The 17,304-nt window shown below is 37.9% G+C and overlaps 1 long non-coding RNA gene across 6 annotated transcripts in view; it reads left to right on the forward strand.

Annotated features, from left to right (window-relative positions):
- LOC309659105 overlaps positions 1-17,304 on the forward strand; it is a 442,553-nt gene that overhangs the window by 204,743 nt on the left and 220,506 nt on the right. For 5 of the 6 annotated variants that reach the window (XR_014262598.1, XR_014262599.1, XR_014262600.1 and 2 more), the window contains exon 8: positions 7,449-7,603. This is a non-coding gene — a long non-coding RNA (uncharacterized lncRNA). Of the gene's footprint in view, positions 1-1,559; positions 1,659-7,448; positions 7,604-17,304 lie in introns of those variants that run through there. The other variant, XR_014262603.1, reaches the window with a different exon arrangement.

The raw sequence follows: 17,304 nt of genomic DNA on the forward strand, positions 1-17,304 counted from the left end.
GCCGTTACTTGATTTTCTCTGTTTCCTTAATCTCTTCCTGTGTATTGGATCATCACATCAACATTCAAATATGCTCTAGAATCTCTTACCTCAAATAGAAAAAAAAAAAAAAAGACAGTAAAAATATTAGTTAGATCTCTGAAATAAATGTCTGGTCCAGAAAATAACTTAATGATATGAATTCTGGCACAGACATCACCTTCTTAAGTCCAGAGAAATGTCTTTCTTTTATTTTTTCCTCCTCTAACACATTACTACTGTGCATTGTCTTATTGGAACAAGCTACTAAATCTCTCCAACCCTTCAACGTGTCATTGAATTCATATTCTGCAACTTCCTGTCCCAATAATGTTAATCTCACCATTTCTTTTATCCCTTGTTTGATTATCTAGAAAGTAAAGATAATATCTGTAGCAGACATAAGTGGTTGCCTACCTCACTTTCAATCTCCCTACTTGGTTATTTTGTTCATGTTTTTAATTCTCTCCCATAGGACTCACTGTTAAATCCTGCGTACTCTAAGCTGATCATTAAAATCTTATTCTCTTTGCCAGTGATAGATGTAGGGATGATTACGAAACTTTGATCCTACCCTAAAGATAAAAAATATATTTTAATCATGGTTAAATTTGTATTCATCTTCATTTACATTTGGAGAAGTCTGCTGGAAAGAGTCTGGGGAAAGTTTCCCCTTTAAAAAAGAAAACTCACACAAGAAGAGTTACCCACATTTTCTACTACACGTTCTCATGCTTACACACAGAGTCATAACCATTTTACTCTCATGAAGGGAGGAAGGCTGAGAACAAAGGTGCTGAGGAGGGCGGGTCAGAAAATAACGAAAAGAGCTGGGTTCTTGATGACATCATTCAGCCACTGAATTAAACAACCCTGGGGGTGCCTGACCTTTAGAGTCTTTGCTATATGAGGTAATAAATTTTTCTTACTGAATTGGGATTTTCTATTTTTTTCAGGCAAAAGAATCTTATATAGTGTAGTACTTACCCACAAGTCTGGTGAGATGATTTAATAAGTTAATTCACATATACCACATAGCAGAGAGCTTGGGACATAAAATACTTAAAAATGGAAATTATTACAATTGAATTTTCCCCTCTTCCTCTCCTTCTTCTCCTTCTTCTTCTCATAGTATTAGTATTAGTAATAATTAGTACTGTTTTATTTTACGATTTCATGCGGTCTAAGTAAATTTAATTTCCCCAATAGCAGTACCATGCATCTTTATGAAAGAAAACAAGAAACACTATCAAGCAATTAGATAAACACATAACATTTTCTGTAGTTTAAGAATCATCTTTTGGCTTACAAGATTTTCAAATGTAGGGGATTTTAAATGCCTCCTCCGTTCTTCATTACCTGCTGAGTTATCCATGACCTAAATATATGCCTCATCCTTATATTTTTACCATTAGACTCATATGCCTCCTTCAGGGGTGATGCATTCTACTCAATAATGACAGATAATGATATAAAATTTAAGCAAATAGTAATGTTATAAATGGACCTTAATCATTTCAAATCTTATGTTTCTCACTCAGAAAGGACCAAGCTTTCCAAAATAGTAGTGGACCAGATGGAAGAAATGTAATATTCAAAGGCAAATCTATATACGTTACTTCAGATATATCAAGTAAAGGTAAAAATGGATATTTGTTTCTGAAGAGAGATGAAACACCTTGCTAATTTTCATTAAGTACTTAGTCTTAATGAATTTCACTTAAATCATACGTAATTTTTAAATAGATCTTTATTGGAGTATACTTGCTTCACAATGCTGTGTTAGTTTCTGCTGTACAACAAAGTGAATCAGCCATATGCATACACGTGTCCCCATATCCCTCTTGAGCCTCCCTCCCATCCTCCCTATCCCACCCCTCTAGGTCATCGCAAAGCACCGAGCTGATCTCCCTGTGCTGTGCTGCTTCTTCCCACTAGCAAACTGTTTTACATTTGGTAGTGTATGTATGTCAATGCTACTCTCAGTTCGCCCCAGCTTTCCCTTCCACCCCAATATCCTCAAGTCCATTCTCTATGTCTACATCTTTATTCCTGCCCTGCCACTAGGTTCATCAGTACCATTTTTTTTTTTTTTAGATTGCATATATGGAATCTGTTCCATATATGCGTTAGCATACGTATTTGTTTTTCTTTTTCTGACTTACTTCACTCTGTATGACAGACTCTAGGTCCATCCACCTCACTACAAATAACTCAGTTTCGTTTCTTTTTATGACTGAGTAATACGCCATTGTCTATAGGTGCCACATCTTCTTTATCCATCTAGGTTAGTTCTATGTCCTGGTTATTGTAAATAGTGCTGCAGTGAACACTGTGGTACATGTCTCTTTTTTGAATTATGCTTTTCTCAGGGTATATGCCCAGTAGTGGGATTGCTGGGTCATATGGTAGTTCTATTTTTAGTTTTTTAAGGAACCTCCACACTGTTCTCCATAGTTGTATCAACTTACATTCCCACCAACAGTGCAGGAGGGTTCCCTTTTCACCACACCCTTTCCAGCATTTATTGTTTCTAGATTTTTTGATAATGGCCATTCTGACCGGTGTGAGGTATCACCTCACTGTAGTTTTGACTTGCATTTCTCTAATAATTAGTGATGTTGAGCATCTTTCCGTGTGCCTCTTGGCCATCTGTATGTCTTCTGGGACCTAATTAAACTTAAAAGCTTTTGCACAGCAAAGGAAACCATAAATAAGATGAAAAGACAACCCTCAGAATGGGAGAAAATATTTGCCAATGAAACAATAGATAAAGGATCAATCTCCTAAATATACAAACAGCTCGTGCAGCTCAATATCAAAAAAAACAAACAATCCAATTAAAAAATGGGCGGAAGACGTAAATAGACATTTCACCAAAGACATAAGTAATTTTTTGATCGACTTGAATGCCGGCTTTATATTCAGAGTGGTCAAGTTCAAATAATTTTTGGGAGAACTGAGCACACATGCAACAAAATGTGAGGACATTAATCGAAATTTAAGGACTATAAACTTTCCAAATAACTCTAACATAAAATCAGTGAAAAAATTTAAGCAATATATAATACTGACATAACTGTTGCTTCAGTCTTCTTGTAAATTAAATAGAAATAACACCGATAAGTAAATTTTCTTATATGGGTTTAATAAAAAATGGTTCTTGAAAACTAAAAAAGAGAAAAATTAAGTACATAATTACATTGGAGTCAAAGTACATTTTATTGTTGTTGTTGTGATAACAGTTGCTAATTTTCAACAATACAGGAATTGTTGCCTAACTATAGTTTTCTTTGTTCCAAATAGATTTTTCAAAGTAAAAATATGACATAAATTTTGCCCATAAGATGATTAGACAAAACTGGCATTGGGATGGAAAGTCATGTGTTTCAAGACCCTTCACACCAAGAGATATTTAGGCATTATTACTTAGATTAATTGAGCTTTTATTAAAGCTAATTTTCTAGTATTCACACTTCAAAATACAGATGGAAATAAAATATATAGTTCTCAGTTTGGCAGGAGTGTACTATACAATTTATAATAAAGTTGATTTATATTAATTGCTAGAAAATTTATGGGCAACAGATTTATTTTAATGGAGTCATTTATGGTCCTAATTTGTTTTATTGATATTAGGATCCGGACATCTTGCTGTTTTAAAAAGATACTCAAGCACAGGGAGATCAGCTCCGTGCTTTGTGACCACCTAGAGGGGTGGGATAGGGACGGGGGAAGGGAGAGGCAAGAGGGAGGGCATCTGGGGCTATATGTATATGTATAGCTGATTCACTTTGATATACAGCAGAAACTAACACAACACTGTAAAGGAATTATACTCCAATAAAGATGTTAAAAAAAAAAAGTTAACAAACAGCAAATTAAAAATGGATGATTTTTTTAATCCATTTACAATTAATTAAATAGTACATTTTGTTTTCTTTTCTTTTTTCTCCTTATGATTGTTGTTTTTCATTGTCGCCCCTATGTCCTTATGCTAATAAATAAAGTTGGTTTCTGCTAAATACAGTATTGAAAATCAAGAAGGAAATACACTATTCTCTTATTCTCCTTTAATTTGAAAATATGTGTATTGGCACCACTATACTGCTTTCAGTTAACGTTAATTTGTGTGTACTTTACATTTTTTTATCAGTCTTGCTAAGGGTTTCTCTTAGTTTCCTGTTGCTGCTGTACCAAATTAACACAATCTTAGTGACTTAAAACACCACAAATTGATTATTTTACAGTTCTGGAGATCACAGTTCAAAATAGGTCTAACTAAGCTACAGTTAAAATGTTTACAGGACCCCATTCCTTCTGCACATTCTGGGAATCCAGTTTCTTGCCTTTCTCAGCTTCTAGAGGCTCTCCCCAATCCTCAGCTACTGGCCCCCTTCCATACTTACAGCCTGAAATGAAATCATTCTCACTTTGCTTCCACTGTCACATCTCCTTTTCTGACTCCGACACTTCTGCTTCCCTCGTCTACTCTTTTTCAAAATAAGGACCTTTGTGATTACACTGGCTCACCAGGGTAATTCAGGAAACGCTATGGAGATCCTGACTTAACTGCATCTGCAATGTCTCTTTGCCATGTAAGGGAACATATTCCCAGGTTCTGGGAAATAACACTTATACAACTTGGGAGGGGGTATTATTCTACTACTACAGAGTTTATCAATTTTATTAAACTTTCAAAGATTAACGCTTATGGCTTTGTTATTTTTCTCTATTTTATATCTTTGATCTTTGTTCTCATCATTCTACTTTTTATCCTTCTTCTTCCTCTGGGTTTTAAATTTCCCCTTTTCCTTTTTAGAATCTTGAGATGGAGGCTTAGCTGATTGATTTTTTAAACTTTCATATTTAAATGATAAAGTATAGCCAAAGACTGTTTTGCCTCAATCATATAAGTTTTGATAAGGTACATTTCTATTTCCATACTGTCAATAATATATTTTAAATTCCCATTGCATTTTTTTAAACAAGTGTTCATTTAGACACGTACTGCTAATTCTCAAACACATAAGATTATCTCATTATTCTTCGCGAAAGCATTTATTCATTTATGTATGTTCACAGAACATATGATCCTTTGTGACTTATTGAGACTTGTTTTATAGCCCCAAAGACTATGTATTTTAGCTGCCAGATGTAGTATTCTATAAATTTCTGTTAGGTAAGTTAGATAATAATATAGTTTAAAACTTTTATATCTAGAAGAGATACAGCAGAGGAGAAGGGGTTGAGAGGTGGGCAAAATGGGTAAAAGGGATCGACTCTGTGGTGATGGATGATAACTACACTTTTGATGATGATCCCGTTGTGTATTGAATTACAGTGTTGCACACCGGAAACTTTTATAATGGTATACATCAATTTTACTTCAATAAAAAATAAAGCTTTTATAGCATTACTGATTGTTTTGTTTTTAATTATGCGAAAATCCTGTTTGAAATAGCTGTGGTTCATTGTATATTTTTCTGTAACTCCTGTTAATTCTGTCAGTGTTTTAAATGTATGTTGCTTTGTGTTATTACTGGTTATTTTCTAAATTCAGCTTTTTAATCTTTACCTTTTCAAAGTGACTTAAATTATGCCAATTAGCCATTATTGTAAGTAAAATACCATGTATTGTTGTTTTGTCCTTTGTACTTTAGTTGTCACTCATTCTCCTTCTATTATGTGTTATGTATCCACAGTGTAGTTTTTTCTTTAAAGAGTTAGTAACTATTTAATATATTTTATAAATATTATTTTATAGTTAAATTCACAATTTCCCTTTCCGGTGCTCTTCGTTTCTTCCTGCAGATACGTACATCAGTAAATTTGTGCTCATTTTTGTTTGTTTGTTTTGGTTTGGTTTGGTTTTCTTTGTCTTATCTGAAGAGCTATCAACAGTATTCCTTGCAGTCTGGTTCAGCTAGCAACAAATTCTGCCTGTTCTTGTTTATTTGAAAATTTCATTATTTAACCTTAATTTTGGGACAAAATTATTAGTAGAGATAAAGTTTGGGGGTTACACATTTTTCCTATAATTTCATTAAATATATGATTTTATTATCTCTGGCTTCACTTGTTTCTGATGATGTTAGCTCTCATTCTTCTTATTGTTGTGCCAGAATATAATGTATCTTTTTATTTTCTGGTTAAATATTATTTTCATTTATGATGTTTGACTATGATGTGACTTTCTTTGAATGTATTCTATTTGTGTCTTGCAGAATTTTTTAAAAATAAGTTTTTGTTTTTAGAAAACATTTTAGATTTATAGAAAAATTGAAAGGGTAATACAGACAGTTCCCATATACCCAGCCCCGAGTTACATTCTGCACCCATCCTGGATTCCCCTGACCTCTTAAATGATTTTTTAAAATTTGTTTATATTAATATTTACTATTTGAGCTGTAAAGCTCTATGGAATTTTACAAATGCTTAGTGTCATGTATCTGCAATGAAAGTATACAGCATTGTTTTGAAACTCTGAACATATTCCCTGTGTTTCATCATCATTTCTAGCCCTTCTTTAATCTACTGGCCATTACTGATTTACCATGCCTATAGGTTCTGTCATTTCCAGATGTCATATAAGTGGAATAATTCAGTATGTAGACTTTTGCTACTGGCTTCTTTCATTTTACCCTATACATTTAATATTCATCCATATCCTTTCATGGCATTTTAGTTCATTTATTTTTCTTCATTGAAGAATATTGCACTGTTTGAATGTACCACACTTTGTTTATCCATTCATCTATTTCTCTCTTGATTGTCTTTGTCCCTTGTGAAATACCAGTTGACTGCATTTCTGTGCCTCTCCTTCTGGGCTGTTTCTATGGTTTAATTGATCTATGTGTCTATTCTTGAGCCAATATCATGCTCTCTTGATTACTGTAGCTTTATAGTAATTCTTGAAATCAGGAATTGTTAGCACTACAGCTATGCTGTTAATCTTCTATTATTGTTTTGGCTGTTTTAGGTCTTTGTCCTTTCCACATTAACTTGATATTAGTGTGTCAATATCAAGAAAAGAGCTCACTGGAATTTTGATTGGAATTGCATGGAATATATAGATACAGTTAAGAAGAATAAACATCTTAATAATATTGATTTTTCCAGTCAGTATACACAGAATAACTCTTGATTTGTTTAATCTTTGGTTTCTTTTATCAGCATTTTATAGTTTTGCACATATAGTTCCTATACATATTTTGTTAGATTTATATTTAAGTACTTCATTTTTATGGTACAATATATATGGTATGTTTTTTTTTTGTTTTTAATATTAACTAGAAATTTATTTTATTTATTTTTGGCTGTGGTGGGTTTTTGTTTCTGTGCGAGGGCTTTCTCTAGTTGCGGCAAGCGGGGGCCACTCTTCATCGCGGTGCGCGGGCCTCTCACTGTCGCGGCCTCTCTTGTTGCAGGGCACAGGCTCCAGACGCGCAGGCTCAGTAGTTGTGGCTCACGGGCCCAGTTGCTCCGCGGCATGCGGGATCTTCCCAGACCAGGGCTCGAACCCGTGTCCCCTGCATTGGCAGGCAGATTCTCAACCACTGCACCACCAGGGAAGCCCAACATGGTATGTTTTAATTTCAAATTTCATTGACGTATTAAATGTATGTGTGTTTATGTTTATATGTACGGTATATATACAAAATACATATATATGTATGTATAGCATATACACAAAAATATATACTAAACCATGAATCCTGTGACCTTGTTATGGTCCTTTATTATTTCCATAATTTTCCAAAATTATATTTTTCTGCAGAGACAGTCATGTCATCTGCAAGTATAGACAGCTTTATTTAATCCTTTCCAAGCCAAATACTTTCTCTTTGTTTTTTTTTTTTCTTGTTTTAAAGTACTAGCTAAAAATCTCAGTAAAACGGAGAGTAGGAAGAGTAAAAGAGAATATCTTTCCTTTTTTCTGGATTTTAGTGAGAAAGTTTTCCACTTCTTAACATGATATATAAATATTTTTATGTCACGTAATGCTTGTGTCTGGTTTTGGTATTATGGTAATGCTGACCTCATAGAATGAGTTTCCTCAGCTTCTGTTTTCTGGAAGAGATTGTGGTAATTGGCACCCTTTCTTTTGATTTGGTAAAATTCACCGGTGACTATCTGAACTGAAGGTTTCTTTTTTGGAAGGTTTTTGATTATTGATACAATTTTTTTTTTAATAGATATGGGCCTGATCAGATTACCTGTCTCTCCTTGTGTAAGTTTTAAGCATTTGTGTCTGTGAAGAAATCATTCTGTTTCATCTAAATTATAGAGTTCTGCTTGTTGTTCTTTACTGCCTTTTTAACATTCATGAAACAGGTCAGGATGACGTCTCTTTAATTTCTGATACTGGTAATTATTTTTTCTTTTCTTTTCTTTTTCTGTTAACCTGGCTAGAGGTTTATCAGTTTTGCTGGTCTTTTCAAAGAAGTTTTTGGTTTCATTGATTTTCTCTACTAAAGTTTTCTGTTTCAATAACTTATGCTCACATATGTATTATTTCTTTTTACTTTCTGTTTACACTAATATTAAATTGTTCTTCATTCTCTAGTTTCCTGAGGTGGAGCTCAGATTACTGATTATAGATCTTTCTTCTTTCTGAATATATGCACTTAATTTTCCTCTCAGCACTGCTTTCTCTGTATCTACAATTTTTTTAAAATTTTTAATTCTATATAATTGCTTTTTAAAATTCCTCTTGAGACTTTTCTCTGTGATCCACATGAGCTTGAGAAAAATGTATCTTTTATTGTTGTTGAGTGGAGTAGTCTATAAATGCCAATTATATTAGTTTGATTGCTATTACTGTCCAGGTCAAGTCTATCCTTACTGATTCTGTACCTACTTGATCTATCAGTTTTTGCTTCACATATATTGAAAGCTTGATGTCAGATTCCACAACTTTAGGAGTTTTATGTCTTTTTGGAGAATTGATACTTTTATTAATATGTAATGTCCCACCTTTTCCTTGGTATTTTTAATTAAAAAAATTTTTTTTTAACATCTTTATTGGAGTATAATTGCTCTACAATGTTGTGTTAGTTTCTGCTGTATAACAAAGTGAATCAGCTATATGTATACATATATCCCCGTATCTCCTCCCTCTTGCATCTCCCTCCCACCCTCCCTATCCCACCCCTCTAGGTGGTCACAAAGCACCGAGCTGATCTCCCTGTGCTATGCGGCTGCTTCCCACCAGCTATCTGTTTTACATTTGGTAGTGTATGTATGTCCATGACACTCTCTCACTTCGTCTCAGCTTACCCCCACTGGAATGGTTTTGACCCAGAAAGAATGTCACCAATAAACAGTCTCACTATGAAACAAGATAGAGAACAACCCCTCAGGGAGCTGACTGTAAGGCTGGAGGCAAGGCCCCTCCTACACTTTTCTTCACTCCCACATGGAGCAAAAGACTCAGTTATGTGTTTATTCCAAATCTTGTAAAGCAGCACTGGCTGTAGGGGCTAACCCTGCCCTTTGTTTCCAGGTGTCCCAAGCTGATTCTTAAATCAGCTTTGTTGAAATTAATATGCCTACTCCAAAGTTTTTAGTTTAGTATTAACTTCATATGCCTTTCTTATTCCCTTTACATTTTTTGAATTATTGGAATTTATTTTTAGAATAGTTTTGAGCTTGCAGAAAAATTGAGCAGAATGTTCAGAGTTCCCATATACTCCCCCTCCCACTCCTTCCCTTGCCCTCATTATTAACATCTTGCCTTGGTGTGGTAAGCATGTTAAAATTGAACCTACATTGATACATTGTTATAAAATAAAGTCAGTTATTTTAAGGGCTCACATTCTTTGTGATCTACAGTTCTGTGGGTTTTGTCAAAGGCATGATGTTATGTACCCACCATTACCACCACATCATGTGGAATAGTTTTACTGCCCTAAAAATCCTGCCTGCTCTAGCTGTTCATCCTTCCCTCCTCCCCTCCCCAATCCCTGGCAGATTGTTCTTTTTTTCACTGTGAATGTGATAAATTCCAGATTTTCTCCAAATATATTATGGCAGATTATACTCCAACACGTGGAAGGGAAGTATTATCACAGTAGTTTTTTTTCAAATATAATCAGACTGGGTTTATGCCTCTCCTACAAAGATTGATCATAATAAAGTATATTGTCTCTAACACTTGTTCACCTGAGTTTGGATTATATAAGAACTACTGAAATAGGCCACCAATCTTCCAACTCTTGTGCTAGAAAGAGCCTCTTTTTTTTTTTTTTTTTTTTTTTGTCGAAACCATACTAGCCTCTAATGAATTCAGCCAATTAAAGGAACTAAAGGTTTCTTTTCTCATTGTTCCTATGATCTATATCCTCTGTGTGCCTACAAGATGCCAGTATTAAGAGTTCATTCCTTGCATATTCTCTGTCCATCACCACTGCCCTATGCTATGAGGAAGTGCTTCTTCTCCACCCCTCACTTGGGTTACAGAAGGATTAGTCTGTATAACCACTTACTCTAGGCTAAGTGAGGTCTTTGAGTGCCTCATAAGGCCTCTTTAGCCATAGTTCTTGATGCTCTGGACTTATTGGCATGTTCATAGGAGTTTTTGTGGAAATGTAGTTACCTGGAAGTGCTGAGGTGTCTGTTCGCTTGTTTGAAACTTGAGTAACGTAAACACCTTGTTCTTCTGCTTAATCCCCAAGGATTGACATGGGGATGGTTCAATTTCTCCCTTTAGTATATTCAGTAGACTAACGCAGCAATGTGCTGTGTTCTCCTTCAATAGTCCTTGTTGCTCCCATTTACTACCCACATGGTAAGAAAGCTGTCCTACATGTTTATCTCAAACTTACATGGAGAAATTTGAGAAGAGTCAATTAGTAGAACCATCCATAATGCCAACTACTAGTAAGGGTCTATAGAGGCAAACATAGATACATATATCCATATCTGTCTGTCTGTCTATCTATCTATCTATCTATCTATATCTCCTCTGGAAATTTTTTTCCGTGATACATTAGTTGGTGGGAACGAATTTTTCATAGAATATGTAAAGGCCATTCTGTGTGTACATGTTTGTATATATTTCATAATTTTCCATGTATATGTAGATAGAAATCTACACACCAAAGTTCTACTTCATTTATGTAATTATTAAGGTTATTTTTATAATGAAATGTTAAGATTTCAAAGAATTTTTATCTCCTAATTTTCTCCCAAATATTAATTTAATTACATAGGGGAACATGTCATCTAAATTCCTAAATAGTTATATCAATATTGATGCTAATTTTCAACGCTTTTTTCATCAAGTGTATATATTAATAAGATGTGTGAAATTTTTTAATTCTAGTGATAGCTTTAGGTATAGATTTTTTTTTGATTTCTATGTGTGTGGTGTGTTTTATTATATATTAGTCTCTTAAATCAAATAGAAAACAAAAAGTGGAGCTACAAACCAAAGTTACAACAGTATTAGCTTTTCTCATCGCCCGTCTATCTACTTTTGCCAGAGGTCTTTATTTCTTCATAAGGCTTTGAGCTACTGTGCAGGGTCCTTGACTCCAACCTGAAGAACTCCCTGTGGCAGGCGGGTCTGGTGGTTAAGAACTCTCTCAACTCTTGATTAACTGGGAATGTCTTGATTTCTCCCTCATTTTCGAAGGAAAGTTTTGCTAGATATAGGATTCTTGGTTGACGGTTTCTTTCCTTCAACACTTGAAGTACATTGAGCCATGCCATCTGGCCTCCGAGGCTCCTGATGAGAAATCTGCTCATGACCTTCCTGGCAAATCTTCTCTCAGCTTCATAGAACTTTCATAATGTACCTTATCGTGTCTTATGCAGCAGAACATTTTGTATAGTATCGTGAAGTCAGTTAAGTTGCAACATTATTTTGAGACCAGAATTTAAGGAAAAGGAATTGAATATTTCAAGTGTAGAGATTATGAGGTCTTTAAAATTATTACAGATTTTCAAACGAGAAATAAAAAGGCCACTGAAGTATCCTACAGATTTTAATTTATAACAAAGTGAATACCAATGTCTAATAACACACGTAAAGAAAAATTTCTTTGGGATCCTTTTTCCTAAGTGTAAAGGGGCCTTGAACTCAAGAAGTGAGAAAACCCCTGTGGTTTACCCCCAGCTGTGATGCGTCCATTTCTTGCTCTGACCTCAGAGTGCACCACTGTGATGTACTTCACAGAGCCCTGTAAAAGGGGCAGCTGGGCCCAGGTTTTTGGTCCTTAGAGCCCAGGAAGCTGCTTTTGGTGACCTGACGGCCTTGGACCTACAGTTAGCTTGTTTTTTCCTTGTTGCTGCCATTTTGTTGATTTGTTTTTCTCTTTTCTCTACTCTTTTTTATTTTTCTCATTTTTCTTTCTTCTTTGCCTTCTTCTCATTTTTCTCTCTTTATCATTTCTTTTAGTTTTAAATTTTTTCTTCTCCATTTTTTGGTGTGTCTTTTCCATTTCTTCTGCTTTCTTTTCTTCCTTTGTTCTTTTTCTCATTTGTATCTTAATTTTAGTTAGTATTGCTAGATTAGTACAGTTAGCATAGTCAGTACTGTTGGTATAGTTAGCATAGCTGGTGTAGTTAATACTTGATTAGCATAGTTAGTGTAGTTAGTGCTAGTTAGCGCCGTTGGTACAGTTAGCGTAGTTAGCGTTGTTAGTAGAGACAGCACACTTAGCACTGTTAGTACAGTTAGCATTGTTAGTTAGCGTAGTTAGCGTTGCTAGGTAGTGCTGTCAGTCAGTGTAGTTAGCAGGTCACCACGATGCAGGGCCTCACAGCCAACTCTGCTGACAAGGAGGCTCATATTGATGGCTTTGAGATCCTCCGCACCATTGGTGAAGGCACCTTCGGTAAAGTGAAGTTGGCGCGGCACATTCTGACCGGGACACAGGTGGCTCTCAAGGTGGTTAAGAAAAGGCGTCAGAGCGTCGCAAGTGTCCAGGCACTTTTCCGGGAAGTGTGCGGTATGAAGCTCCTGAATCACCCCAATATTGTAAAACTGCTGGGGGCGATTAACACAGAGGAGGCATTTATTCTGGTGATGGAGTACCTCAGTGGGGGGGACATGTACCACTATTTGAAGATCCATGGCCGTATGACAGAGGCGGAGGCCCGAGGCCCGTTCCGGCAGCTGCTCTCCGCCCTGCAGCACTGCCACCAGAGGGGCATCGTGCATCGGGACCTGAAGCCACTGAACCTCCTCTTTGATTCGAACATGAATATCAAACTTGCAGACTTTGGCCTCAGCAACAAGTGTGATGACTCTGGACAAATGGACACAATCTGCGGCACACCCCCTTACTGTGCCCCGGAAATCTTCCTGGGGCAGAGCTACAGCGGCCCTGCGGTGGACGTGTGGAGCCTGGGAGTAGTGCTCTACGCCATGGTAACTGGGTCCCGGCCCTTTGTGGGAAAAGACTTCCAGGAGCTGCGGAAGCAAGTCCTACAAGGGAAATACCACATCCCACCTTATCTGTCTTTGGAGATAAGGGATCTATTACAAAAAATGATTGCCCTCAACCCCAGTGACAGAGGCACCTTACCTGACCTCATGAGGCATGCTTGGTTAAACATGGGCCAGAAGGAGCCACTCCAGCCACCCTGTGAAGAGGACCTGAAGGTGACAACGGTGACGACTCCGGGCTTGACTTGCGACCAGATCCAGGATGCTGGAACAGGCAGTGTGAGCGCCGAGAAACCCCAGGTAGGGGCCTCCATCGTAACTGTGAGGCCCTTCTGTCGCGGGGACCTCAGCGGCAGTGAACTCGAGCCTTCTCCAAGCCCTGTGGTGTCCCCCCTGAAAAGCAGGTGGCTCTACCAGGGAGAAAACGTGCAGCTGCAGGAAGACCAGCAGGCGGGGCAGAAGACCGGTGAGTCTGCCTGTCCCCCACCCAGCCTGCAGTCGAGGACTGCCACCCCCAGCCCAGCCCCCCAGTGTGGCACTGGGACATCCCCCTCCACCAGCAGCAGGATTGGAGCCCCAGAGGGAACCAGCTGCCCCCCGGGTGTGTCCAACACTGGAGGGTCCTCCCACACTGGGCAGCCTGAGAGTGTGTCCTCATCCACTCCCTCTGGCCAGAGCCAGAAAAAGCAAGGGGTGGCTAGGAGAATCTGGAACTTTGTTTTGAAACATCTTTGTTGCAAGCTGCCCAGCATGAGGCGTCATAATAAAGTGAGCCCATGTGAACCCCATGCATGACCGAGGCAGGAAGGTCAGGCCGCCGCGCTCCCTGGGGCCCGGTGCAGGGGAAGATGAGGGTGTTCTCTGCGCGGCCTTCAGAAGCATCGTATCCAAGACCCTGGCCAGCTCAGAGGATGGTCCGGAGCAGCCCGGGCGACCGAAAGCGAGGCCACCGTGGCTGCAGGTCTGCCCCTCAACCCCCACCTGGGTGAAACTTCAGAGACTGGACTGTCATTCCTGGGTCACGTCTCCCCTCCCCCACTCTTCTGTCTTCCGTGTTGGTGGGGGAGGGGGATAGTTCTTGTTCCAAGGACTCCTTGGTTCTTCCAATTCTAGTTAATAAACTTGATGCTCGGGCTTCCCTGGTGGCGCAGTGGTTGAGAATCTGCCCGCCAATGCAGGGGACACGGGTTCGAGCCCTGGTCTGGGAAGATCCCATGTGCCGCGGAGCAGCTGGGCCCGTGAGCCACAATTACTGAGCCTGTGCATCTGGAGCCTGTGCTCCGCAACAAGAGAGGCCGCGACAGTGAGAGGCCCGCGCACCGCGATGAAGAGTGGCCCCCGCTTGCCACAACTAGAGAAAGCCCTAGCACAGAAACTAAGACCCAACACAGCCATAAATAAAGAAATAAATAAATACTTTAAAACAAAAAAAACTTGATGCTCCAGAAAGACGTATCACACCCTGCTTTGCATCTGCTGTGATGTATAGTGCTCAAGGAGACACCTAGAAAGACAGAAGCTGAGAGATTGGGGTGTGGATGCAAAAATAGAGTTACTAGGAATGGGAGAAGTACAATTTAAACTCAATTAGTGGGGCGCACACTTCCACTCCAGCACAACGCAGTGCTTTACATGTTTACATGGCCCCAAGGTATTATAGGACACATTCCCATTAGCTCTGTTGCTTCTGGGCCGTGCTCAGGAACTAGGTCAATACAGATGCTCCTGGGTGGGGATCCAGCGTCCACGTTGCTCAGTTCCATCCTTTTCCATAAGCCCGAGCTCACCCCCAGCCTCCTCCCCACAAACAGGTGGAGGTCGGCTCACGACTCTCACAATCCTCAGGTTCTTCCAACCTGCTTTCATCCTTGGGGAAAACCAGCCCGTCGTTGGCTTGTCTTTCCCAAAGTTATCATCCTCTTTATTTCTAACGTGGAACACCTACCTCTTTATTCAATTTCAGATTTTATAAAATACTGGAAAAGTCTTTGGCTTTAAGCTGCTTTTTTCTGCTTTCCTACAACAAATGTCCATTGAGAAAGAAAACAGAAAATCATTACCTAATTGAAATTGTAGGAGCAAATATATGTAGAAAAAATATATATACCTTAATACTGTCCCATTTGTATAGGTATTTCTGATCAGTGCCATTTGTATAGCTTCACTATTAATTGTCAATTCCTTTGGGGTAACCTGGAGTCCCTACTGAAATGCAAACATTCTCTGAGAAAACAGCACTGCTATTACCACTTAACTATGCTTTAAGGTAAATTAATTTGTCAGCTTTGTTGGTCTGGCCACTGACAGTCACTAGACTGCAGCTCGTTAAGATTGGTTATAAAATGTGTTTTGCTGGAGGGCGGGGGAGAGGAAGTTTCTGAGCCCAGTTGATATTCTCAGACGAATTCACAGTGTGGTCTTGGGGGCTGTTCCTGTCTCTGGAATAGAAGCGGCCAGAGAGTGAAGAATTACAAGAACATTTACTTCCTTCATTTCCTCTTTAGTTCTAAATACATCTCAATTTCCAAAAATAAAAGGCTATGTAATATATTTCCAGTTTTTCTTTATTAATAGGATCAGTAAATAATTAATAAAAGCAAATTAAAAGTGAACTTGTCACAAAGGGAACAATCCTTTGTCTGACATTAGTGAACAGCCTGGTTTTTAATATAAAATATTTTATAAAGGCAAATTATGCTGAGTTGCACTCAGGGTAATTAACTTTTCAGATGCAGTAGCTTTAAACTATTTATGTTGCTTGAAAATAATCACTTGTAAGCAATTTGTTTCAATTTTATAAACTAGGGCCAGTTATTATAGGTATTACAGAAGCAGTAATTGCTATTCAGCAGGGTGACGCTTTGCTCTGTCCTCTCAGCGACTCCTGGTTGGAGATACGGGGGCCCAGGACGACGGTAGGGAATTTGTAGCTGCTTTGCTTTTAACATCATTGTGTGAAGGCTGCAAGAGACTAGCTTATAAACTATGAGAGTCAGGCAAAGAGTTTGAACCTACACTATAAAATCCTGTAGTTCTACCCTCTTTACAATATCTGGCAAATCATTCATTTCACTAGGTTTATAGAGAGCCATTTAGTAAAATGAAATGGGTATCCTATGGGTAAAGATTTAATGTCTAGTGCAATCTAGGGCATTATAGTGCTACCTTCCAGCTCTTCTCTCCCAGTGTCTTATACTGGAGGTAGTGATGTGCACATATCTATTCATAGTTCCTCATTCCAATGAACTGTAAGGTCTTGAAATTGAAGGCATGACTTAGCAAAACTTTTTTCAAGGAGCAGGCACACAGCATATGAGTGCTGATTACATTTCATAATTAAATTCGTTTTTTTTCCTAATATAAACATTGAATTTCTCCTTAGCTGTCATACTAAGAAGACCTTGCAACTCACAAGATTTGACAAATAACTCACCTCTTTGATTACATGTTTATTTGCATATTACTTTTTACCTGATATGAGAAAGAACACAGCTAAATACAGTTGTACTGGGAGTTTTGTACACATGTGGAGGGATGAAAGAGAAAGGGTGTCGCTAACAATGGATTCTGACAGCAAGAGGGAGGCAGGAGGTCCTTAAGGACAATCCCTATTATTAGTTAGTGGTGGAGCTGAGGGGGGTCTGTATTCCAGTGATGTTTGTTTTTGTTCTGTTTTTATCCTCATAATTGTGTATCTGAGCAGCAACCCCCTGATTGGTTTTGTATTGGTTATTAATTATTTACTAATTACTAATTATTAATACAACCCCTGTATATATTTTGTAAAATTTATCTATATTTTATAAAACATATTTTATGTTATTTATTAGATAAAACTTTTTGTAATCTTGTAAAAAACATTAGCAAGGGTTAAAATGATCATCCAA

This window comes from Balaenoptera physalus, assembly GCF_965194825.1.
Source record: "Balaenoptera physalus genome assembly, contig: SUPER_3_unloc_7, whole genome shotgun sequence".
NCBI classification, from domain to species: Eukaryota; Metazoa; Chordata; class Mammalia; order Artiodactyla; family Balaenopteridae; genus Balaenoptera; species Balaenoptera physalus.